Here is a 25,746-nt window from a genome sequence, read left to right as displayed (position 1 = left end):
TCAGACTCAGGAAATTATCATATGGGAAACTCCTATGAATACCAAATGACATGTCCATTACTGTTTACAGACAGGAGAAGAACAGGATAAGCATGCAGGTGTGATACTCTTCCCCCCGATCGTACGATTAACACAGTTTAACAATGGGAGAAGAATGCTTGCCTCCTCTATGTGATAATCTCAATATGAGCCCTGCTCCATCTTCCATGGAACCATCTCTAACTGCCAATTTCTCTCTATCCAACCTTTTACACTTTTCTTTATGTTAGCTCTGCAAGGTTCTTAAAATGCCTTGAATCCCATTTTGGGATAAAGACAAGATATAAATCACATAATGAATAAATGCACAAATAAATGCATTGGATTTGCGTGTTTGCCCATACCCTTGCATATTTCTAAATAAAACTTTTTTTTTTATTAAAATCGGAGTCTCTCAGCAGTTAGTGTTGGTATACATAGGTGTAAAGATCCCCGTAAAGTTACCCAACCACTCACAGGCCTCCTGTTGAGCTAATAAATTCCCACAAAGATACTGTCATTGTTAGTGGCACCCAGGGACGTAGCCAAGGGGGGGTTCTTGGGGTTCGGACCCCCCTTCCATTCAAAAAATGAATGGTGTGTGCTGCTGTGCTGCCGCACCCAAGCCCCATTATAATGGTGGCACTTAGTCTGAAACCCCCCCCCCCCTTCCTAAAATCCTAGCTACGTCCCTGTGGCACCCACACCTTTTTGTGTAACACTACTGTGACTTTGAAGACTTCTACTTTAGGGTGCTCCTCATGATATTGACTGATATGTCACAACCTTGAAATAGGGATGTTTTCAACAGAGAAGCATTTTTATACTTTTCATAATGACAGTATGGTCATGGGACTTAATCAGCCTTTGACTGACCACAACATTGTTTTGGCTGCTTCCTGTTTCTGTCCATTCACTCAAAAATAGCAGTGTTAAACAGAAGTCTATAGGCTCATAAAGTTTTATATGTCCACAACCAGACAGTCTGTTCATTTTGTATCTTCACTCCATGTGGATTTGAATCTCTGCTTGGGCCATCTATTAGAGTATGCATTAGTCTGTCCTTTCATTTTGTAGCTCCAGTGCCCTTGGCTCACAAGAGCATCCACTTCTGCTGCATTCTGTGAATGGAGCTTCTGTTTACAAGCTATGCAGACATGATTTAGCTAAAATGGATTTTGCTAAGCCAGTCCTGCACAAGGTTCTACAGCATTATAGGTGGACATGTTGCCCTCTGACAGTTCCTGGACTCCGGCTTCCATCAGTCCTGGCAAGTACGGCCAATGATGATGAAAAACAGGATTTGTAGCCTAAGAACAGTTTGAGGAAGGTCACTCTTTTTCAACAGGCATAAGACCTGCTCTCTGGGATGGTCTGCTTCGACATCCTTTAGTAGACTGGACCATGCCTCTTGAGGAATACATGTAAATTCTAAGATATAGCTGTGTTAGTCTGTAGAATCAGTACGTGGAGAAATCTTGTAGCACCTTTGAGACTAACTGAAAGAAAGAAATTGGTAGCATGAGCTTTCATAGACTTCAGTCTACTTTCTCAGATGCATTTGAGGAAGTAGACTGAAGTCTACGAAAGCTCATGCTACCAATTTCTTTCAATTTCAGTTCTTTCTTTCAGTTAGTCTCAAAGGTGCTGCAAGATCTCTCCACATACATGTAAATTCTGTTTGTATTTATTTTTTTTCTCAGTCCTTAGGGTATAGTCCTACAAAAGGAACTAGGATGGACCCTTCAGCATCTGTCCTTTCTGTGTTGTTTGTGAGATAGTATCACTGTACATAAAGTTGATTGAGGGGGTGCCATTTATGATTTATTATTAGTCTAGGGCAGAATGGGAAATATTAGGCCTTCCAGATAATTTGGTTTTCAACTTCCAGGATCTCCAGCTGGCATGGTCATGGTGGAAGACTGTGTGGAGAACCATCTGGAAAGCCAAAAGCCCCCGACTCCCTGTCTTTTCTATTTGGAAGTTTGATTCAGAGGCTGCTTAACTGAAAGCGATTCTCCTTTTTAATCAGACAGCACCGTTGTCATTAAAATAATGGGCAAACACAAAAGTATCCATTTCACTTTTAAAAATCTATTTCTTCAGAATACTTTTTTCTGTTTTTTTAAAAGTCAGCTCTTATTACACAACAAAGAAGTATGTTTCATATCTTCACCTGTGTTCCTAAAATTTCAGACAGGTAAGAACCATGAAGTTTTGATTGCAGTTTTATTGATTATTGCTTAATAGACTTTCAGTAATAAGAATTCAGTGTTCCTCCTACAAAATACAATTAAAAAGCCCAAATATATTGGCTTAGCAAAAAAAAAAAGAAGTTATTATTCACTAACAAATATTTTTATATCAGACAAACACCATGGCTCATATTTTACACAATTTGAATGTCAGTGATATATTCTAAATCTAAATTGTCTAGTGCTGGAAATTCCACAGCCAAACCAGTTAATCTGAATTCACTCACTAAACTGAGGGAGCACAATCTTAAACCATTTAAAGATGGGCATTGCCAATGCTGTGGATTCTGTTGTTAAATGATCTTGTATAAATGTATGACACCTTTTTAGTTAGCATACCTGATAAGCATACTATTCTTTTGCTGCATGGAACAAAGAATGTCTAGCAAACTACAATGTTACTGAATACATCTTTTGTTGGCCAGAAGGGGTCACTGTGCTACACTTGGTAAATAGATCTGTAGTCGTGTGTCTTTTTCATGGGAAGCACCTATTGCCCAGGAGAGGGCTGTTTTGTGTGTTCCAGTAACAACATACCTTCTTCTTACAGCTTGTTTTCTCAAATTGTGTTGAGTATGAAGCTCCATATGAAGTTTGTTCGGTAGATTTCAAAAAAGGAGTTTTATTAGTCTCTTGCAACATAAAAAGGAGGAAAGGAGGGAGAGGAAAAAACAGAATGTAGCAGCATCTTTAAGACAAACTGGTTTTAATTTGAGCATCCACTTTAGTGGATATAAACCCACTTCTTCAGGTGCAGGACAGAGTGATATCCAGACCTCAGTGTGGGAGTGGGTGGGCAGAATATCTCAGCAAAGCAGGGGCATAACTGGAGAGGTGCGGGGAGTACGAACCACACCAGGTGATACCTTAAGGTGGGGTGACACCACTATTCCTCAAACATTTGCCTTTTGGCAGAAACGGGCTGTGGTATTCACTTGCATCCATTTAAAACTCTGAAGAGATAGTGAGAGTGTGGCAAGGCTCAGTGGGAGGGGATGAGAGGCCCCAGGTTTAAAAGATGTTTAACTTTTTAAAAAATTTAATTTAAATTTTTAAATGCTTAGATTCTTTTAAAATTTTCTTTTAACATCAAATTTTCATTTTAACCAAATGAAGTAATGTGCATGTAAATACATTTAGGCTGTGTGTATGATATTGTAACTTAATGGTATAATTTAAATTTTGCTAGTTGTTTTTATGATTGGGGGGAGGAGGGTTGGGGTTTAGGGGTTTTTAAATTGTAATTTTTAATTGTTTGATGTTTTATTTATACTGTTGGAATCCGCTTTGATTCCTTTGTGAAGAAGCAGAATAAAGATAAATATTGTTGCTATTATTATTATTAGTATTATTATTAGTCATGCCCTCCAAGGGCACTCCAAAGGGTGCCAAGCAAGGTCCAGGGCTGGCCCACTATACATGGCCAGGCGGGTCAGCCTAAGAAGTCCTGGGCAGACTTGGCCTTGAGGCCTAAGCAGCAGCAACCCCAATACCCGCAGCGGCTCTAGCCTTGCCTGCCTCCCCTCCAGCAACAAACAAGGATGCCGTCAATCTGTTTGTCTGTCTCTCACATTTTTTTTTTTTAAATTCATGCCCTTTCCCAGTCGCAGGGCCATTCTCTAGCAGTTGGTGCAGGAAAGCTGGCCTTTCAGCAACAAGAGAACTGCTGGTTTCATTTGACAAGATCCTTCACATATTTCCAACTATGCTGGGTATACTCACTGGCCTGGGTGAGAGCCATGGAGTAAGTGCCTATGACTGTCCAGACCCCTGAATTCCCGGCATTGCAGAGAGAAAATTCAGTTTTGGGAATGGCTGGAAGATGCCATCCGAAATATTTCATCCATTCATCCAGTGCCAGAGGGAGGGCTTCTTGGGTTTTCTGGGGGGCATGGGCTCCTTCCTCGCCTCTGCTTAGCAGATCTTGGTCATAGACCACATAGACGGTGCCTCCAGCTAAGCCTCTTTTGACCAGGAACTTAATCAGCAGAAAGACAAGCAACGCCATGATCAAACCATGCCTTCGCCACTCCAAGGGCAACTCAGCACCCAGCTGCACTGATTTTTCGGCCACAAGCACCGGCGTCTGTCTCTCTCATTCTACTTTGCGAAAGTGAAAAAGATTAGATACTGTGCAGACTAACAGGCAAAAACATGGAAGCTCCATAATCATGCCTGATTACTTTTCTCCATTTCTTGAGAGACAGATGTGATGATATGATAACAGAATGTAGTGACCAGAGCATTTTTAGCTTCATTATTATTTTTCTCAGGCAACTTAAATGGCAGCTGTAATAGGTTTTTCCTGCTAGACATATTATAGGTAGGAATAGACATGGGTGGTGGCTCACATGTTTTAAATAGATTTTTCAGGATTGCTGCACTGACTGCTGGTAAATCAAACTTTTGGTTTTGTTTACTGGAACAAGTCTGGAACTGAGCCTACAGAACGTTTTGGTTTAGTGTAGTGTAATGTCTAAGAATGTGAACAGGCAGCCAGAAATTCCCAGTTCACATCTCTCCCCCAGTTATGTACTCACTATGCAGCCTTAGGTAAGCCATTATTCTCTCAGCTTGGTTCATCTATAATGTAGGAATGATAACAGTGGTCTTTGTTAAAGGGATGATGTAAGTGCTGCATGTGATACGATGCATTTTACTTTTAAGTAAATCCCACTGAGTTTATGAAAGTCAGTTCCTCTTGAGTATGCGCAACGGCATACTTAATGCTTGTGAACATTTTAACACCATTGGATCCCTAGGAGTGGGGTTGGATTGAAATAACAGTAAGGCGAGGGTTGTAATCCCATCCCCATTCCTACTTCTCTGCTCCAAATTTCCCTCTCCCAAACTACTGCTCACACCACCACCACCACCTGCTTTTACTGGCATTCTGTATATATAACATTTAGAGATAGGAACTAATTCAGGTAAATTACCAGTCAGGTTGATTTTTTTTTAACTTAAATAATCAGCTTAGTTAAACAAAGTTAAACTCAAGCATGTTACTTACGTTGCAGTTCAGCATCAGCTTAATTCCAAATTAACATATTATTAAATTATTAATTAATTGAGAGACAGTACTAAAGAGCCAACAGATTTTACATTTCCTAGCTGATTTTTTTAAACCCAAAGCTGAGTTATCTTGGATTAATACAAAACTACTTCTTGCTCTTGTTAGTTCCACAGGGTTCGGTAATTACAGTGTTTCGGTCACAAGATCTAAACAACTTATTTTAGTCCATGATTAGAGTACGATAGTTTAGTTTATTCCAAGGTTAAAATATGTTACCACAAGTAGTAAGAAATGTTCAGAAAGAGCTGATTTCTCTGCATCCAAGTGGTCTTCTTGTGTTCGTTTCTGGATACCATATGTGTATATGTGCCTTCAAGTCACCTGTAGACTTATGGCGACTCCATTAATTTCATAGGTTTTTCTTAGGCAAGGAATATTCAGCTGTGGTTTTGCCAGTTTCTCACTTTGAAATATAGCCTACAAAACTTGGTATTTGTTGGTGGTCTCTCATCGCAGTACTAAACAGATCTGACCCTTCATAGCTTTCAAGACCAGATGACATCTGGTTCCCTTAGAGCATTTAGGCATAGATTCCTTATCTGTCCCAGAAAATGGAATGTTGAAGATGAATTTTGAAACCCTGGGATTCATGTGGAAATCAACTAAAGGAAAAGGAGGAATAAGATGAGAACATAAGGGAGGAAGAAAGGGGCAAGAGAGAAAGGGTTTTGGTGGATGAACATTTTTTAAAAACAACAACAACAGTGTTATGCCCTATTTAATGATGAAGGATAATTTTTGTTGCATTATTGTAAAACAATGCCACATTAATCAGGTGAGGAAAATGTGCAAGTCAGGATGATGCAAAATGGAATTATATTTATGAAGCCAGTGTTTAGTTCTCATATACGTATTTTGAAGTTCTGTGATAGTCCCTCCAGGATAATTACTTCAGAAGATAATAAACAGGAGGTTGCCTCATTTAATTGTTTCATTTACTTTTTCTTAATGGAGTAGCTCCCGCTTTCCAGATTCATTATAGTTCACAGTTTGTCATAGCCAATGGAGACAAGCCTGGAGACAGGAAATTCATAATAAAAAGTATACCACAATAGAACATGAGAGCATTTTTTTCATACATTTAGACTAGTAATTTCTTCTTAGGAGGATGAAGTTATTGCAATCTTTATTAATAGTTCCCCTCTTCATCTTCCTAACCCGTTTATTACACTTACAGCACCAGTTGACTTGATGTACCTGTCTCATGCATTAATAAGTAAAATGGGACTTAACAGTCACTCAGAAAGGCTACCATGCTGTGTTCTGAGGATGTTGTATAAAAAGGACCAAACAGGAATGTTTTGTCCCAGTCTTGTAACAAAACTTTTTTAGTAAACTTGGGACAAGTTGAGATACTGACATCTGAATGGGAAGCTTTCTGTTAGCTAAACTAATGGTTCTCAAACTTTGCTCTTCCGGGTGTTTTGGACTTCTCCCAGAATCCCTCATCACTGGCCAAACTGGGTCAGTTTTCTGGGAGCTGAAGTCCAAAACACCTGGAAGAGGAACATTTGAGATGCACTGAGACAAATTACTTCTCTGTTATCTGCCTGTGCCCCCTCTCCCTCCACCATGTTCAGTGGTTGTATGAGTTGAACTGAACTAGATCCAATTTTTAATTCACATGCTTACATAAATCACTCTGCAAAAAATAATTATTAAGCCATAAGGGTGGAACTAGCTCTACCCATGATGGTGCCTAGAACAACATTACTCAACACAAACCATTCCACTACTTTAACTTGCTGCCAGGAGACAATGGATCTCTTCTGCTGAAGAGCCAGTTCCTCCCTATTTATTAATAGTGTGATCATATAGTGGGCCCTTGGTATGCACTGGGGTTTGGTTTTTCAAGCCATGAATGATTTAATTCATGAATGCAGAATCTGTCGATGTGGTGAGCTGACTGTAGAATCATAGAATCAGAACAGGTCCCATGGGCCATTGAATCCAATCAGTAGAAACCTACCCCCCAGTAACTTAAAACCATTAGACCTGGTATTGACCTCTGGGACAGGAGAGAATAAACCTGCATCCACTTTAGATATTTAAAGAGGGCAATCATGTCACCCCTCAGTCTTCTCTTCACTTGGCTGAACATGCCCAGTTCCCTCAGTCTTTATATGTTTTGTTCTCCATACCACTTATCATCCTTGTCGTCCTTCTTCTCCAACTTGTCTATATCCTTCTTAAAATTAGGCACCAAGGGCTGAATGCAGTATTCCAGATACACCCTGACCAGCACAGAATATAGTGAGACTATTACTTCCATTTTCTTGGAAACTGTGGTTCTGTTAATGCAGGCTAAACTAGTATTTGCTTTCTTTGCAACAATTAGATGATGTTCAACTTATGATCAACAATAAATGCAAGGTCTTTTTCACATATACTGCTGCTAAACCAAGTATTCCCCATTCTATACCTGTGCATTTGTGTTTTTGTGTGTGGCCTAACTGTAGAAGTTTGCATTTTTCTTTGTTGAATTTAATACTATTAGTTTTAGCCCACTTTTCTAGTTGTTCAAGGTCCTTTTGATTTCTGTGCCCTCTCTTCCAATGTGTTAGTGCTAGCTACTCTTCCCAGTTTTTGTGTCACCTGCAAACTTTACCCCATCATCTAAGTGATTGGTAAAAATGTTGAAGACTTTTGACTTGAGAAGAGCTGAAGGTACAGCATAGCCTAGCCACATTTCTGCATCCAACCCATACTTGTAGACTGACTGTGTTTGAATTCCCTTGCTTTTTTGCTTTCTCTGCACTGACAGCATAGAGATGCTAAGTGTAGCTGATATAAATGGACTGGATTATTCCTGGTTTTGTGGGAATTTCTATTAGGATTTCATTGGCAAGGCTGGGTAGCACAGGCGGGTAGTAGGATTTCTAATAATAATAATAATAATAATAATAATAATAATAATAATAATTTTTATTTATATTTCCCACCTCTCCCTGCGGATCGAGGCGGGATTACATCAATAAAATAATACAATACAGTATAAAATATAGTCAATAAAATGCTAACATTAGTACAATAAAATAGCTAGACCATCGTCTAATCATCCAATAATCATACAATCATAGTCCAAAGTGGAGCATTTCATTTTAATAATCTCGAATATAAGTTCGGGTGGGTAAGCCCATAGGAAGAGATCCATCTTAAGTGCCTTCTTAAAGGCATCTAAGGTGGTAATTAGATGGATCTCCTCCAGTAGGCTTTTCCACAATTTAGGGGCCTTAGCAGTGAACGCTCTATGGAAAGTTGACATTAACCTGGACTTATGATATTCTAGTAAATTCTTCCCGAATGTCCTCAGAGTCCGGGGCGGATTGTGTAGGGAGAGGCACTCCCGCAAGTAACTCAAACCTGAGCCATGTAGGGCTTTAAAGGTAATAACCAACACCATGTACTGCACCTGGAAGCTGATCAGCAGTCAGTGAAGAGATTTTAATACTGGTGTTACATGGTCAGACCTAGGTGTACTGGTCACCAGTCTGGCTGCCGCATTTTGAACCAATTGAAGCTTCCAAACTTGGTACAACAGTAGCCCCATGTGTGGGCATATCAGAAATCTAAACGAGAGATTACCAGTGTGTGTATCACTGCTTCAAGGTCTTTTTGGTCCAGGTAAGGATGCAGTTGGTGTATCAACCAAAGTTGGTACCAAGCACTCCTGGCCGTCACATCTATTTGACATAACTGTAGGGGCGAGTCCAGTTCTAGACTCCATTTGGAATATTAGTTGAGCAGAACTCTGTTGGAATGGGAAGGGCAGAGCTCTGGGTGACAACAGGATTGACAAGACCTTCCAAAGCTGCCAAACCATACTCTGTGTGTGTGTGGGGGGGAGGTGCTATGGTTTATCAGAAATGGTTCAATTCCAGTGCCCATAATCATTTATTTTGCTGTGCATTAGGAGATAAAAATGTGCAGTTGAGGGGAAAAACCTGTGAGCTGGAGAACTGGTAATGTACAGGTCGAACAATGGGAGAGAGATTAGATACATTAAGTTTATTAAATTTTTATTAAGCACTTAAATAACAGGGACAGTATGTGCACAAATCAGCACTCATTTTCAAAACAAACTCCCCAACAATATTAAAACATCTTATTTCTTGACTAGAATGTCCTATTTTTCAGTTTAACTATTGACTGGATGGTGTAAAATTTACTAATTTGAAGGTCTCTGTTGACTTGTGCTTATCAAGCAATCTTGGTGAAAACAGGAAAAGACAATTTTTAGGAAGATACCAATTTTGGCAGAGCCAGCATGACATAGTGGTTTGGTTTGAGCATTGGATTACAACTCTGGAGAGCAGGGTGTGATTCTCAGCTAGGCCATGAAACCCACTGGGCAAGTGACATGCTCTCAGCCCCAGGGAAAAGCAATGGCAAACCTCCTCTGAACAAATCTTAGCAAGAAAAGCCTATAATATGTTTGCTTTAGGGTTACCATAAGTTGGGAACAACTTGAAAGCATACAAGAACAACAAACCAATGTTGGCAGCACAGAGGTGATAGAGAACAGCAGCAGCTCTTGTACTTGTGGAAGTGTCACTGAATTGAGGTTTACTCTGGTGGTGCATGTGCCACTGGGTTGCCCTTTTAGTCAATCAGCCAATGGCAGATTTATATATGAATCACTACTGTATAAGAAATGACAGACTCCTGTGGACAGCAGGATGCAAGCACACAGCAAAGCATACTTTATGTTGCTTTTTTAAAAAAAGTGTGGGGTATCTGATGTGGAATTTGTGTAGTTGGAATATCTGTTTAATTTAAAAAAACCATGATGCTCATAATCTGTTACTTTTATCTGTGCTGACACTGATAGGTGTTGTAGTCTGACACTGGAAGTCCCACAGCTTCCCAACTCTCAGCCTTTTGAATGAACTGGCCATACTATATACTGACAAAACAGTTACATCTGATATCTTTATACCGTAGCTCAGAAGCTTGGTCTTTGCATTTTTGCTTTAGGTAAAGGGCCATTTGGTTTGTACTCATCTTCTGGGATTGTCACATGAGTTTTGCTTCCGGGAGAAAAAGAGAGGTTACCAAAATGACTCAAGAAAAAATGGCTGTAGTATAGGTGTGTATCCTAAACATTGTTCTGTTATGCTGGCCTGATGTAAAGTGTCAACCTTATTAATTCTGAAAGTTGCAGAAATTAGAGGCAGATTTTGAAGGAAGACACAATGCCTTTGGTCTTTCCAAATGGTTTACAAGACTGGGATTATATAGCATTCATGAATGCAATTTCTCTAGCTCAAATTTTAGAAACTTAGTTGATAGATTTGTGGGGGGAAATCAATTTAATGATGAGTCAAAATAAGTATTACAATACCATCCAACTTTTTATTTTCCTTGTAATTTGTGGTGATGGAGGGGGTGGGGTGTAGATTCCATTTCTCTACCTTGTTAAACCATTTGGGGAAACGGAGGAAAATGTTTGGCTTTTATGTGACACATCTGTTTATAGCACACAAGGTTTTGCAGGCTAATGCCCCCTTGATCAGATACTGGCCTAATGAAATAAATTGATATAAGGAATTAGTCTACCAAAAAGTTTCCTGAACCCCACTTGCTCCTCTGGGTTTTCTCTCTCCATGTGTGATTGGTGTCTGCGCTGCTGCAGAATTTTAAGCATAATTTTGCTTGTGTTGGGAATTAATGCAATGGTCTTATAGTTGCTGCAGTCTTTTATGTCTCCTAAATACATCATATTGAGAGCCAGTGTAGAGTAGTAGTTTGAGTGTTGAACTACGACTCTGGAGACTAGGGTTTGAATCCCAGCTCGGCCATGTAAACCCACTGCCTGACCTTGAGTGAGTCACACTCTCTCAGCCTCAGGGGAAGGCAAATGGAAAACCTCCTCTGCACATATCTTGCCAAGAAAACCCCATGGGAGATTCGCTTTAGGAAAGGGTGACCAGATGTGTCCTCATTGCAAAGGAGGACAAGGCATCACAAAACGTAGGACTGTTCAAGGAAAAATGGAGGACATGCTCAAAGAAAATCTCAAAAACACTAATTTAAACCCATGCTTCTTAGTCATGCTCAACATGGAGGACACTGGGGAATCCCTGCTGGATAGAAATGTAGGATATGTCCAGGAAAAAGGAGGACGTCTGGTTAACCTGGCTGCTATTAGACATTAACGACTTGAAGGTACACAACAACAACAACAACTACATCAAAAGCTGACTGAACTGAGAGAGGGGTTGATGAAGGGGTTGATGTAAGTACAAATGACAGTACTTACCCATAGGGAACCCATACTTGCTCGCAGAGAAATATAGGTGACACTTAGACATTAACCTATGGATCTCTATGGGCAGGTTTTCCCCTGCGAATCCTTAAGGCCATGTATCAGCCAGTGTTTCTCTATGGGCAAGTGTTCCCCAATGTTTCCCTATGGCCAAGAAGCATCCAATGTTTCCCTATGGCCAAGAAGCATCCAATGTTTCCCTATGGCCAAATGTCCTCCTGCCTTCCCCTATGGCCAAGTATTTCTCCTATACTTTTGTGGCTTTTCAGGCTCTGTGGCCATGTTCTAGAAGAGCTTATTCCTGATGTTTTGTCGGCATCTTCAAATGTTTCCCTATGGCCAAAGGTTCCCCTATGTTTCCATATGGGCAACTATCAGGTAATATTTCTCTATGGCCAAATATTCCTCTACGTTCCCCTAAGGCCAAGTCCAGTCCCATGTCTCCCTTTGACTCAAGTATTCCCCTGTGTTTCCCTATGGGTAACTATCCTCCAATGTTTCCTTATATAAAGTTCCCCTATGGGCAAGTATTCCCCTGTGTTTCCCTATGGGCAACTATCCTCCAGTGTTCCCCTCAGGCCAAGTGTCCTCCTCCAGTGTTTCCCTTTGAGGAAAGTATTTCCTATGGGCAGCTATCCTTCAGTGTTTCCTTATGGCCAAGTGTTCTAGCATCCCCCTCTGGGCAAGTGTTGTCATGTGTCATCATGTCCCTGTGGGCGATGGCACCCTCCTCCAGTGTTGCTCTGTGGGCAAAGGAGAAGGCCCCTTGCTGTGGCGGCTGAGTCCCTCAGTCCCGGGAGGGAGGCGAGAGGGCCTGCCTCCTCCTTCTTTCCCTCCAGGAGCAGGGCCTGCTCCCTCCCTCCCTCCCTCCCTCCCTCTCTCTCTCTGCCCGGCGGCTGAGGGAGGGGCTGGCCTTGTGTGGACGGAGGCTCCCACCACCGGCGCCCGACAGAAGGAAGGAGGGCTCCCTCCGCCAAGGGCTGCTGCTCCTGCTCCTGCTGCCGCCGCCTTCCCTCCGGCCAGGAAGCCACGACGCCGCCGCCGGGTGACCCGCTTGGGGAGCAGGTAGGAGGGCTTCTCCTTCTCCTTCCTCCTCACCTGCCCACAGCCCGCCCTTGGACACCTTTCCCTCTCTCTCCTCCTGAATGGTAGAAGGAAGGCTTGCTTGAAAAGACACCCTCCCCAGACACAGGCATCCAGAGAGAGGGCACCGAGACCAGGGTTCGAGTCCCGCCTTGGCCCCTCAGAGTCACACTCTCTCGGCCTCAGAGGCGCCTCTCAGCAAACCCTGGCAAGGAAAGCCTCAGGATGGGGACGTCTTCCTAGGGCCAACAACACACACACACACACACACACACACACACACACACACACGGGCATATATATATATATGTGTGTATGTGTGTATATATCTATGTGTGTGTATGTGTGTATATGTATATATATATGTATATGTATGTGTATATATATGTCTATATATGTATATGTGTGTATATATGTGTGTGTTTATATATATGTGTGTATATATGTATATGTGTGTATGTATGTATGTATGTGTATATATATGTGTGTGTGTATATATATGTGTGAATATATATATGTGTGTGTGTATGTTTATACGTCTGTGTAAATATATGTGTGTGTGTGTGTTAATACAACAAACAAAGCACACACTAATGTTAATGAAGAAACCTTAAACCTCAGGGAGGGAAAAGTTAAGAGTTTGCTTCTCCTTTCATTCACTTTCATTGGCTCTTCCCTGCCTGCTTTCAACATAATGATACCTATGAAGCGTTGCTTATATCAGATGCTTCCCTTCCAGCCTTGTCAGTATTTCTCATAAGTCTTCTTTTGCTTGTGAGAAAAGAAAATATTGGCGCTTAAAAAATTTCTCCCTTGGAGCTGCAAGAGGGGATGGATGACTCTGGAGAGCAGGGTTCGAGTCCTGGCTCGGCCATGGAAACCCACTTTGGGGGAGTCACACTCTCTCAGCCTCAAAGGATGGCAGTCTGGGTGACCCAGTGTCCTCACCATGAAGGAGGACCAGGCACCATGAGATGTAGGGCCTCCAAGAAAAATGGCTGTATACAAGCTGACTGTATACAAGCGGAAAAGGCTCATCTAAATATAAATCCATGCATCCTTAGTCATGCTCAGGATGGAGGATGTTTTGGAATTCCTCCTGGACAGAAGGTGGGAATGGAGGACATGTTCTGGAAAAGGAGGACACTTGGTCACTTTGATGGCCATGAAATCCCCTCTGAAGAAAACTTGACAAGAAGTGGAAACAACTTGAAGGCAAAACAACACACACAAACAATTAATGCATTCCCAGAGTCTTCCAACCTTCAATATTTAAAACACACAAACACCATTCTCTCTTTCTCTTTCTATAGGTCTCTCTCTCAAAGGACAGAAGCAAGTTTTTGATAAAAATGTTGAGGGGATTAAGATTTCCCCCAAGGAAATTTGAAAAAAGCAATGCAGAACGTAATGCCTCAATAAATTTTGACACTCACTTTGCTTTTAATTCAAAGACATAGCCGTCTTAGTTTGGAAAAGCAGCCTGCAAAGGGATCTTGTAGCACCTTTGAGTCAGACTGCAAGAAAGAGGTTGGTAGAATGAGCTTTCTTAGACTTGAACCCAGTTCCTCAGATGCCTGGGGTGAGATGCGGATGCCAAAATCTACGAAAGCTCACGCTACCGACTTCTTTCTTTTAGTTAGTCTCAAAGATGCTACAAGATCCCTTTGCACTTTGCTTTTAAAACAGTCTAGGCTGGGTTATCTTTGCAAGGTACTACCAGGAGCAAAACTTTGATCCTCCTGCCCTACTCTTGGAAATACCAACTGCCCTGCTAAAATGAGAAAAGACTGACCTATTAACATCCCCTCTCCAACGGCCTCCAAACTTTCAGCCACAAAGATTTGTGTTGCAAAATACTTCCCAGCCTTCTTAACATTTGGTATTTATTGTTCTCCATAAAACTGCGTCGGATTTACACTTTATTGGACAATAGTTGAATATTTGCACTAGGCAATATGTAGTTGAGATGTTGTTTAATGATCCCTTAGGATTCTTAAATGCTGGGGTGAGGAGGGGAAATTATATATACTGTATTTTTTGAGCGCCTGGCTGGAATGTGGGTTGAGGGGCGACATCAGAAAGTGTCACAACGGGCATCGGGTTGTAAATGCCATTTTACAGTGTACATTTTACACTGTAAATGTTTAATAAGCATTGGGGTTGAAAGGATTAATTTTACTTTATTGTTGAACCCCTCATACATACCCAGATGATTCTTTGGATATTGAGGGCGCTTTATTAGAAAACGGCCCCTGCATTGCTCCTGAGTTTCCATCATCTCTCATCTGTTTTTAGAGGAAAGGAAGATCGTTCCAGACACTGGGATTGGAAACAATGACATCGTTCGGTGATACCTATTGATCAATTTATGCCTTGTGTGAAGAGTATTTTTGCCATACTGAATGACAAAATTACAGTACACTGAAGTGTTTAAAAATTGAGTATTTCCCAAATATAACTATTTATTTAATGCATATTGAACACACACAGTTGTTTAGTAACTATGGATAGATGAGCCTTGTAAATAAGCCCATACCCAGCAATGGTTTCTGGTTCATCTAGAAGATTGGTGGTTGCTTGCTTTCAATTTTAGACAAAAATTTGCTGGTGATATGGCAAATCTGGCCATAAGAGTAATTTAGCTTGACTAAAACAGTATGAATACATCTATTCCTCTGCAAGGTCAGAGATAAGAAAAGTACCCTTCTGGTAATGCTGGGAAGGGTATTGGGAGAGTTGTAGTCCAAAAAAAAGTTATGTCCCCAAACTCTGTGGAAGTCCATAGGAGAGAAAACAATTCTGTCTGGTCTGCTTACAATCACTTTTGTCTAAAGTTTAAAGCAGCCAACTACCTAGCTTAGAAATCCTTTGCTTGCTGGTATCCTACTGTTATAGGAAGCTGATGAATTTACAAACTTGAGTTAAATCATTTTTTGCTGAGTGACTAATGCTTTTCGTTTGTTGACAGGCTTCATCTCTCTGCCTTTTGCACCACCTGATGTAGGAGGTTTTGAAGGGCCCCTCCTGAAGAAGGATGTCAAAATGCACTATGAGGTGGCAGATCATACCAAGTCCAACAGCAGTGCAGCTTTCTTTGAAGTCTTTGATAAATGTCAAGTCATGCCTAGGAAGGAGCTGCCTCAAGTTAGTTGTTCTAGTAGTGGCCAAGCTTTCTTGAATTCCCAGATGTCCTTTAAAATAACTGTCAGCAATGGCAGTGACAGCAGTGTTGCTCAGCGGAGTCCACCAGAGCTGCAAGTACCTTTGCTAGATCTTTTCCCAAAAAGAACTAGCATATTTGAGAGATTTCCTATCCTTCAGAGGACACAGGAGACACGGTGCCCTAAAGTTAGTGGAGAATGCCTCCAGCAGAAGGGTGAGTAACAGAATGCCTGGATTGTAGAATATATTGCCTCTAGTATCCTTTACTTCCCTTGTTAGGGTGCTGTTTGCCTTCTTATTCATTTATTTATTTGTTAGCTTGGCAGCTTTTTATTCACTCTCTCACCACAAGGTAATTTAAATCAGATTTTCCTAATTGATTGACCTAGTTAGTCATTGATATTTCTAAGAAATCTCAAGACCATGTATTGCAAAATATCCACAGACATTATGGTAAAAAGCAGCAAGTTGGTAATAGCTACTGCCTGCCTCTTTACTTTCTCTTTTGGATTTAGTGAGACAGAATGTCACCCTTTTATGTGCAGTTGCTCTCTAAAATTTTGGGTGTTTAAAAATTATTTTTTAACATAAATTTAATAGTTAATGTCAATTGAGCAAGACATTACTCTTAGAAAGTTTTTTTTTAAAAAAACTTGGGTTGTGACATTTCTGTTTCAAAATGCCTTCTTTTAGCTTTATTCATAACTATTTTGTGTAGCTGTCAATTGCAAAGTGATAGACAGCTTCACTGTATCTTTAGTCTTGTTGGAATCTTGTGAGTAGGTTACTGTTTCTTTCATTTTATAATCTGGAAGTGATTTTAAATGATGGGCTAATGGGATTTGGAACAGAGATCTTCTGAAAGGAGATCTGGTAACATGTATACACAAGACGTTTTTATTTTGTCTATGTGAGTTGGCTATAGCATGGTAATCCAAAGTGTGCAGTATTCCCAAAAACTAAACGAAGAGAAAAATCTGCACTTACTCCAAGCCACAAGGCAAGAATGATACATACTGTTATCTGCTATACTCTAGTTGATGCTGTGTGCCATTTTCTGACTTATACAGTACTGACCCTGTCACAGGATTTTCTTGGCAGATTTTGTTCAGAGAGGGTTTGCTCTTGCTTTCCTCTCAGACTGAGAGAGTGTGACTTTCCCAAGGTCAGCCAGTGGGTTTCCATAGCAGAACAGGGATTCAAACCCTGGTCAAACCCTGGTCTCCCAGTGTCGTGGTCCAACACTGAAATCTCTTTACCAAACTAGGTCCCATACACTTGAGATGGTAGTTAATTTTTTGATGAAAATGCTAACTGGAAGTGCAGAACATTCTTCTCCTGATGGGCCTAACATTTTATTATTAATTTCACATTATTACTTCTCATCTCAAAGAGCTCTCAATGTAGACCACCATATAAACTTAATTAAGAACAGCGCATTGGATCTACAAAAACACTTTTAAAAATCCACAAAAAGCTTTAAAGAGCAGTAGGAAAAATACAACACTAACTTGCTCTCCTTTAATGCTCCCAAAAAAGCCCTGGTGGAACAGACCAAAGGCCTGTTAAGTTTAGCTGCTTACTTCCCACAGTGGCCCACCAGATGTCTATGGGGAGGGTGAAAGCAGGACATGAGAGCAATAGGCATCTCTCTTTATTGTTTTGCAGCAGCTGTTGCTGCTCCTCTTCCTTCAGATCGGCACCTGATCCTGGAAATATTATACAGCTATCATAAGTAGTGACCATTGGTAATCTTACTTTCTAGGAGTCTTCTAATCTCACTTTAAAGCATCTCAAATGGTGGACATCTGAAACTACATTTTGTAGAAGTGAATTCTGTAGCTTATTTATGGAGATGATAGGGCAGGGTGTCTTTTTGGCTGTCCTGAATCCCCCTCCCACTGTTCTCTTTTTAATTGAATGACCCTGATTCTGGTATTGTTTGAAAGGAAGTAAACTTCTTTTTCTATAGCAATCATCATTCTGCAAACTTAAGTCATGCCCCATTTACTCATCCTTTTTCTAAACTAAAAAGCTCTAGATGTTTTAACCTTTCTAAGAGGGTATCTTCTCAAGCCTATGATAATTTTAAATTGGCTTTTTCTTCATTAACATGCTTGTTGAAATAATAATAAAAATAATAAAAACGTCTTGGTTTGTTTTCTGAAAGGGAAATTTGGATGTTTTCAATTGGATATCAAGTTAGTCTACTGAAATTTATGGGGATACACATGAACCTGTTAATTGGGAGATGGCATTTTGCTTTGAAGAAGTGACAGATGTTTTTGAAATGATCCAAAGATATATAATGGAGATTAGAGTAAATTTTCATAGGACAATCCACGTGCAAAAGCATTGTTGCAGTATTTTTTAGAATTGGATTGCTTGTAGTCTATAGATGGAGAGCAGGTGAGAATAATTTCTAATAGAAGGTTCTGTGCTGAAACAAACCTGGCCTTATTCAAACTGTTACTTTTCTGCTTCAGAGTTGTAGTGTTTTTTATCTTTAGTTTTAATTAAACTTTTAGGTACCAGTGAACTTCTGTTGTGGTTCTAACCCAAAGATTTCAGGAATCAATAAAATAACCAGAAAGTTCTCTTTAGAATATGTTATTGCTGTTGCATCCATTTATTTTCTTTCTACTAAAAATATCTACGTTTAGATGCATCAACTTCCTAGCCTTCAGTTTTCTTCTACTGTAGCATGTACTATGTAGAACAGCAGTTGGCAACTGGAAGAGGACCAGTTTTAATCTTCACAGCCCACAGGTAGGCTGTACCAATATGTTCCTGCTGCAATGGAAATGTCACATCAGTTCTAGCTTCATTTTTGGTTTGTTTAATGGGGGTGGGGTGGGGTTGTAATGTGTTGGGGAAGGGAAAAGAAAATCACAGGGGGTTCATAGAATCATAGAGTTGGAATGGTGGTTTAGACATATTTTGAGGCTGAATATTGGGTTCCAAATATAAATAGTGGGGCTTTGGTGCTCTTCTGAGGCACTTGGTGTTATAAAAGGGGTGGGGGCTAAGCACAGCCTATGGATCAGACTTTTCTCACCCTTGATTTACAAGAAGAACAGGAGTCTATATGACTCATTGTGAAGTGATTTGAAGTGGTCTCTGTTGAATATCCTGTTTTGCTGGGGCGGGTGTGTGTGTGTGAGTACAGAATCACTCACTGTTCTTTAATGAATTTGGAGGGTAAAGGGGTTCAAACAAGGTTTGTTGTTGTTGTGTGTCTTTTATGCCAAATAATGGTGACCCTAAGGTTACTCTCACCAGCTTTTCTTGGCAAGATTTGTTCAGAGTGGGTTTGCCTTTGCCCTCCTCTGAGGCTGAGAGAGTGTGATTTGCCCAGAGTTACCCAGTGGGTTTCCATGGCCAAGCAGGCATTCATACCCTGGTCTACAGAGTCCTAGACCAACGCTGAAACCTCAACACAAGACTGAATCAAGCAATGTCCTACTTCTTTAAAGCTGGAGGACTTCCTTAAACTGAAAGTGCTCCAACTTTTAAAGTACGTTTTAAGTCCAACATTTTTCTTTAGTGTTTAAAGCCCAATTAAAGGATCCTTTTGAAGAAGGAGTTATTACATGCTTGGATGGAAAGTAAATAAATTTTATAGAACTAAGCAGCTGATATGAACTCTGTTAATAGCTTTGACCTGCCAGACAATTATATGTGATTTGTGTGGCAATTTATCTTCCACCTTTTCAAAGTTCTGCTTATGGAGTACTTTGTAATGAGAAATCAAGCAATTTCACCTTGTAATTTCTGTCTCTTTAATTGCTTTCATTTGTACTTTTAGTTGGAGAAAGGTGAGCAGACAGCGAGATGTTAGGGACTGGACAGATACATTTAAACTGACCAGACAAGTTCTTGCCCATTGTCACTGAGGTGGAATTTGAAAAATATCCCTTTTCTTTACAGTACAGTCCCATTTGTCTTTAATCCTGAGATTTCTCAGTCTAGTTCAAAGAAAAGAAGACAGAGGAGGATGAGAACTTATGCAAATAAATAACATTATAAATAAATAAGGGAATTATACTGTATTGTTCACCACTTAATATAGATTGCCAACTTTTTTTCAGTTGCAAAGTCTCAAACTGTATTCTTGTTTATGATTTATTTCTTGTCTAAATTACTGTAACCAAATGAGTATTTGTTGGATAGGCTTGTGTGTATATTCATGCATTCAAAGCACTTAATCTCAGTAAAACAAGGAAATGGCTAATAAACTCAACATATCTTGCCTTTTTTAAATGCTGTTGCTGTGATTGGAATAAATACTTTGAAAACTAGTAATAATATATTTAAAACAAAAAGTATTCTTGTCTTACAGACAGGGCCCAAAGAGAAATAACAACATTCACATGGGTTAACCTGCTGTGTATTGTTCCTCCTCCTCGTCCTCCTCCTCCTCTTGACCTTGTTGGCATTGATCCGGACATGGGGCTTGAACCCTTTGCTGTTATCATAGTATTGACTGGAATTATTCAGATTTTGTACCTGCTATTTCCAATAGGAGGAAAGGTCCCAATGACTTTGGGAGTCTTCTATCTCATTGCAAGTGGCAGGTGTGGATGAACAGGCTGGTTCCAATATGGACCCTGGCAGTCAATTCTCCACTTGGCCATGAAACCCATTAGGTGACCCTGAGAAAGCCACATGCTCTCAGCCTCAGGGGAGGGCAATGACAAACCTTCTCTGAACAAATCTTGCCAAGAAAACTCCATGACGAATTCACCTTAGGGTAATTACCTGAAGGCACACAAGAACATCAAAAGGTGTTTAAGCCCTCCCATGTCTTGCTCCTGATCTGTATATTATGGTGATTAGAAAGGGGAGAAATATATATACAGAACAAGATTCCATTAAAAAAATTCATAAATATATTATGAAAATCTATTTAGTGTAATAGTTTAGTTTAACAATACTAACAACATGTTCTTATGGAATTCTTATGTATGATTTGAAAGAGAACTGGATTTATATCAGCCTACATTAAAAGTTTGACAATCTGTATGACATATATTAAAATGCATATAATAATATGTAATGTCTTGAATTATGGTTGTTCATACAGGTAGTTTCTGTTAAACAAGACATAGGGGTCACACTCTATTGCAGAGAGTTAAGCAGTCTTCACATTGGTTTTGGTATACACCATCCCCCTATATGCTAAGAATATTCTTAGGTCTCCATGGGTAGATCCTTTTATAGCCAAAATAGTATCATCCAAGCACAAGAGGAAGGTATCAGCAAGGTTAAAAGAATCTCAAGGTTCACAGAGGTTCAAATAACCTTTAGACTCACCTCCCCCTAAAAAATAGGTCTAAGAAGTATTGAACATCGTTGGTGGGCACAGAATGTTCAATAGGCATTGAGAACATCAGTATGGTATAAAGTGATGTACTGGGACTTGGGAGATCCAGGTTACAGTTCCCATTAAGCCATAAAACGCATGAGGTCATTCACTCTCAGCCTGAACTGCCGTGCACTAATGATAGTAACACTGCTGAATGAAAACAACAAACAAAAATTCAGGGAATGGATAGGGAATGGAATATTCTGACAACACTAAAGAACATCATCCTACAGCAAAGCTACATAAACTGGAGCCATTGGATGCTGCTCCATGGTAATTTTCCTGGAGGAAAGAAATAATTATAGCCAATGGGTACAAATATGGTGCCAGTCCCTGGAGCAAATGGGGGGGGGGGGGGGAGAGCGACCTTCAGATCCACCACATGAGATAGCACTGCTCTATAGCGTTTTGTTGATGTTCTGTCATGTAGACATTCTAAAGATCATGTTAGTTTGGCTTGATTATTTGTGATAAAAGGAAAGAGAAATAGAGAGTTTCTCTTACATGATTGGAAAAGCACAGTACAACCTTAATACAAGTTTAGAAAAGCAAGCACTTTTTGAGAGATTTTTCTTTATAACTCCAACAACACAGTTCATAGCCAGATAACTAATTAATAACTTGTACTATCTGTGAGACTTCAGAAAGATTAAATTCCAGAACCATCTTCAGCACTCATAGAGCCTGTAATCTGGAGCAAAGTTTCCTCAGGAGTACTGAAATTCATTTTTTACCCATGGTATAGTTACCCATAAAGAAAATGATGGTTTTAGTAGGGCATAAATACCCTAAAGGCACCAAATCCTGTCTGATCTTGGAAGCTAAACAGGGTCAGCCCTGGTTAGTACTTGGATGGAAAACCCCCAACAAATACCAGGTGCTTTAGGAGACCTGGTGGCACAGTGGTTAAATGCCTGCACTGCAGCCATACACCCCCAAAGCACAAGGTTGTGAGTTCAATCCCGGACAGAGGCTCAGGGTCGACTCAGCCTGGCATCCTTCCGAGGTCACTATAACGAGTACCCAGCTTGTTGGGGGCAATTAGCTTACACATTGTAAATTGCTTAGGGAGTGCTTAAATGCACTGATAAGAAATGTAAAACTGTACTTGCTATTGCTATTGCTATTATTAGGGGAGAAGTGTAGAAGATCTGACAAAGGGGAAAGCACATTTTGATGCTAACAAACGTGTTTCTAAACATAATTCCCCTTCTGTTTCAGGATAGCCTTGGTTGCGGCACAGCTGTCTCCCCCACTTATTGTATGTCTACAAATTATTTCTGATTTATGACAACCCTATCATATGGTTTTCTTGGCAAGATTTTTTCAGAGGGGGTTTGCCTTTGGTTTCTTCTGAGGCTGAGAGAGTATGACTTACCCAAGTTTACCCAGTAGGTTTCTATGGCCAAGCAACGATTCAAAAACTGGTCTTGCAGTGTTGTACAGTTGTCCCTCCATATTTGCTAGGGTTAGGGGAACAAGACCCCCGTGAATATGGAAAAACCGCAAATAACAAAAACACTGTTTTTACCTGAGAGGACACCTCTGTAGTAATCTCTAGGTCCTCCAGTGCAACTCTGTGGTCAATGTCCAACATACACTGACCATGCAATGGCACTGGAGTAGCTACAAATGGTCTTTGAGTGCAGCAGCTTTTAGTTAAAGTTGACCACAGAGTTGCACTGGAGGACCTAGACAGTCCTAGAGAGAACATATTAATGAAATCCGTGAATAATCAAATCCGCAAATATGGAGGGATGACTGTAGTTCTTTATTCAAACCGCTACACCTTGTTGGCTTGCCCCCCCCTCCTACACCTGAATTCTTTGTTAAATGAAATACATCATGATCATGTAATACCTGTATAATATGTTGCTTATGTCCCAGCCTAAACAGTACTTACTGGTTCCAGTAGAGATAGCAGAAGTGTGTTGCCGAAAGGAATTGCTATATTCTTGACATACCTTTTAAAAATGTGGGTAGATGTATGCTTTGTCACAACAAACATATAAGAAGTAAATGATCATACTATTTTGGATAGAAAATAGGATAAACATTGTTAATTTTCTGCAGCATTAAAATAAAGGGCTGGATGAACATGGCTGCTGATGTGGAAGGGGCAAACCTGTATCTGTCTGTCTGTCTGTCTTTCATGTAGATATTCATAAAATGATGTGAAGGTGGAGATTGATGTGTTTGTATAAGATAAAATCTGGGTATAAGATAAAATCTGATAGCTGCTTTTTATGGCCATGCACCCGTATACTGACTGATGGTGTAGTACAATTTATACCTGTGGAAGTATAAGATTTCTCTATTTCAGAGCATGCAGGGTCCTTGCAACGAAGCAGACAGTCTGAAAGGGGATATACGTAAACTGTGTGTTGCAAATTATTTTAAAAGTTTCATTTATTGTATTAAAATTAATTTAGGGGTAGAAAATTCTAAATGTTTCCTTAAATGCCTCCCCAACATGGCATGTGAAAAGCCAAAGAAGAGAACAGATACATTTAGTTCCAGTTTCACTTTTAGGTTTAGTCTTGATTAAGATCTTTAAAGACAAGGTGCCAAGTTTTCTCCTTACCTTAAGACATGTATGTGTGAATGCTTTCTTATTTGCAAAAAGCATGCCTTACTTCTAACTTGGCAAAAGGATTTCCCCACTTTTCTGTAGTTTAATTTGTGTTTTATTACATGATTATTCATCACTGACGATTACTGGGAAAAATGCTGCTGTATGAAATAGATCCAACTTATGCCGTTTCAATTTTCATGTGGTTTTGTATATTTACGAATTGCAAGAACTTATTCAAACCATTGCAAAGTAATGAGCCAAGTTCTATCTGGCCAATCAGTACATTAACATACGGTAAGTTTTGTAAGGTTTGATGCAGTAGTTGATATTGATTGGTTTTTGTATTGCTATGCTTGAATGGTTCTTTGATGGTTTTACACAATTTCCTAATAAAAAGCATAGCAATAGAATACATCTGATTTGTAAATTTGTTTCAGAGATCAGACAAATGATTTTAAGATTCAAAGGGATACTTGATGTTTGAAAGATTTACAGATAACAGAATCGAAGAAGAAAAATAATGTGTGTGCATTTGCATGTTTTACTTTGTAGGAAAATGGTCCTAAAAAGACATCAGCAAATACCATAAAACTAACTTTTAAATGCATATTTCAATTGCTGTTATTCTAAGCTCTTAAGGGGTTGAAGACATAGTTTATTCTGGAACGTTGCTGAACTGCATGAAATGTGACTCTTGAGACTTGGTATTTTAATACTTAGTAGAAATATGTATAATAGTAGATGATGTATTTTGCCTGCCTTCCTGGTCTGAAGAATTTAGTCATACTGGCTGAGACAGAGAGTATTCAATCTGTAAATCAATGCCTAACTTTTCATAAAATAATAATCATTCTGCAGGCAAATAATTTTACAAGTGAATATATATACAAGAGCAAGAATATATGCTAGAGCTCTGAAGCCAAGGAACTTCCCGGCAAGTAGCAACTTTATTGGTAATGTGTGCCAGTGATTCACTGCTATTGCATTGAATTATTGTGGTGAAGTAGTTAAAAAACTAAAGCCACCAATCCTTGTTGAAAAAACACCAAACCTAGCAACAATAATTTCAAGTCATTTATACAAATCAGTTTTGACTGTATCTGCTACTATGTTATGTAAAAAACCAAAATAAATGCATTGGTTTTGGTGCAAAATATATTTTACTTGTTGGAGATTGACAGTGACATAACTGCCAAATAAGAAATGAAACAATTTTCTAGAGGGATGTGCTCTTAAGCACTTCATGCTTAACACGTTCCAGGTTTATTTATAATACGTTTAAATAGTAATTCTTTGGAATGTTGGATGCCTAAAGCTAAGTGCTTAATGATGTGTCGTTTCAGATATCTAGAAGCAGGTTTATGAAACGGGATATTTTGCTGGGAGGGATGAGTGGCACACTTCAGAGCTATCATAGCAAAGGCAACAGAGCAGGGTGACATATTTTCTTAATTTTCTTTAAAACAACTCTTTTTTTGCCCTAAGTTAACATTTGTGAAACAGGGTGAGAATAGGAGCAAATTTCTTCCACTCAAAATAATATTCTCTTTTATGCTGTAGTCTTTCCCATTATCCTATTGCTTCAGCAGCTGAGATGTTAATATGAGTCCTACTCAGAGGACAAAATATTGGTGACTGTGGGGTAGACTGCCCTGTTTTCTGAAATTGTCTCATTTGACAATCAGTCTGTAAGGGAAACACAAAATAGCATTGGGATAGTGTTTGAATCAAGTTCCTGATTTTTCAGATTCCACTAGAATAGACCACCCAACTTCCCTATCCTTTTTAATTTTTTAAAAATTGTCTTTTCCTATGCCAGGCAGGTGATTTTGTGTGGATTATGGACAAAAGAGCTTTGGAATGAGTTCTCTAGTCCTTTCCAAGAAGAGCTACCTATATACTCTGTGTTTTGTATGCATACTGATGGGGCTGATGATG

The 25,746-nt window shown here is 39.7% G+C and overlaps 1 pseudogene; it reads right to left on the bottom strand.

Annotated features, from left to right (window-relative positions):
* Nucleotides 1-3,945: 3,945 nt before the first annotated feature.
* Nucleotides 3,946-4,281, bottom strand: LOC149316310 (MICOS complex subunit MIC13 pseudogene; annotated as a pseudogene).
* Between the last annotated feature and the right edge of the window lie 21,465 nt (nucleotides 4,282-25,746).

Source organism: Sceloporus occidentalis, unplaced genomic scaffold (assembly GCF_023333645.1).
Source record: "Sceloporus occidentalis isolate IW3139 unplaced genomic scaffold, rSceOcc1.0.p SCAF_3, whole genome shotgun sequence".
NCBI classification, from domain to species: Eukaryota; Metazoa; Chordata; class Lepidosauria; order Squamata; family Phrynosomatidae; genus Sceloporus; species Sceloporus occidentalis.
Note: the sequence above shows the minus strand (reverse complement) of the source record. Positions and strands in the feature narration are given on the sequence as shown.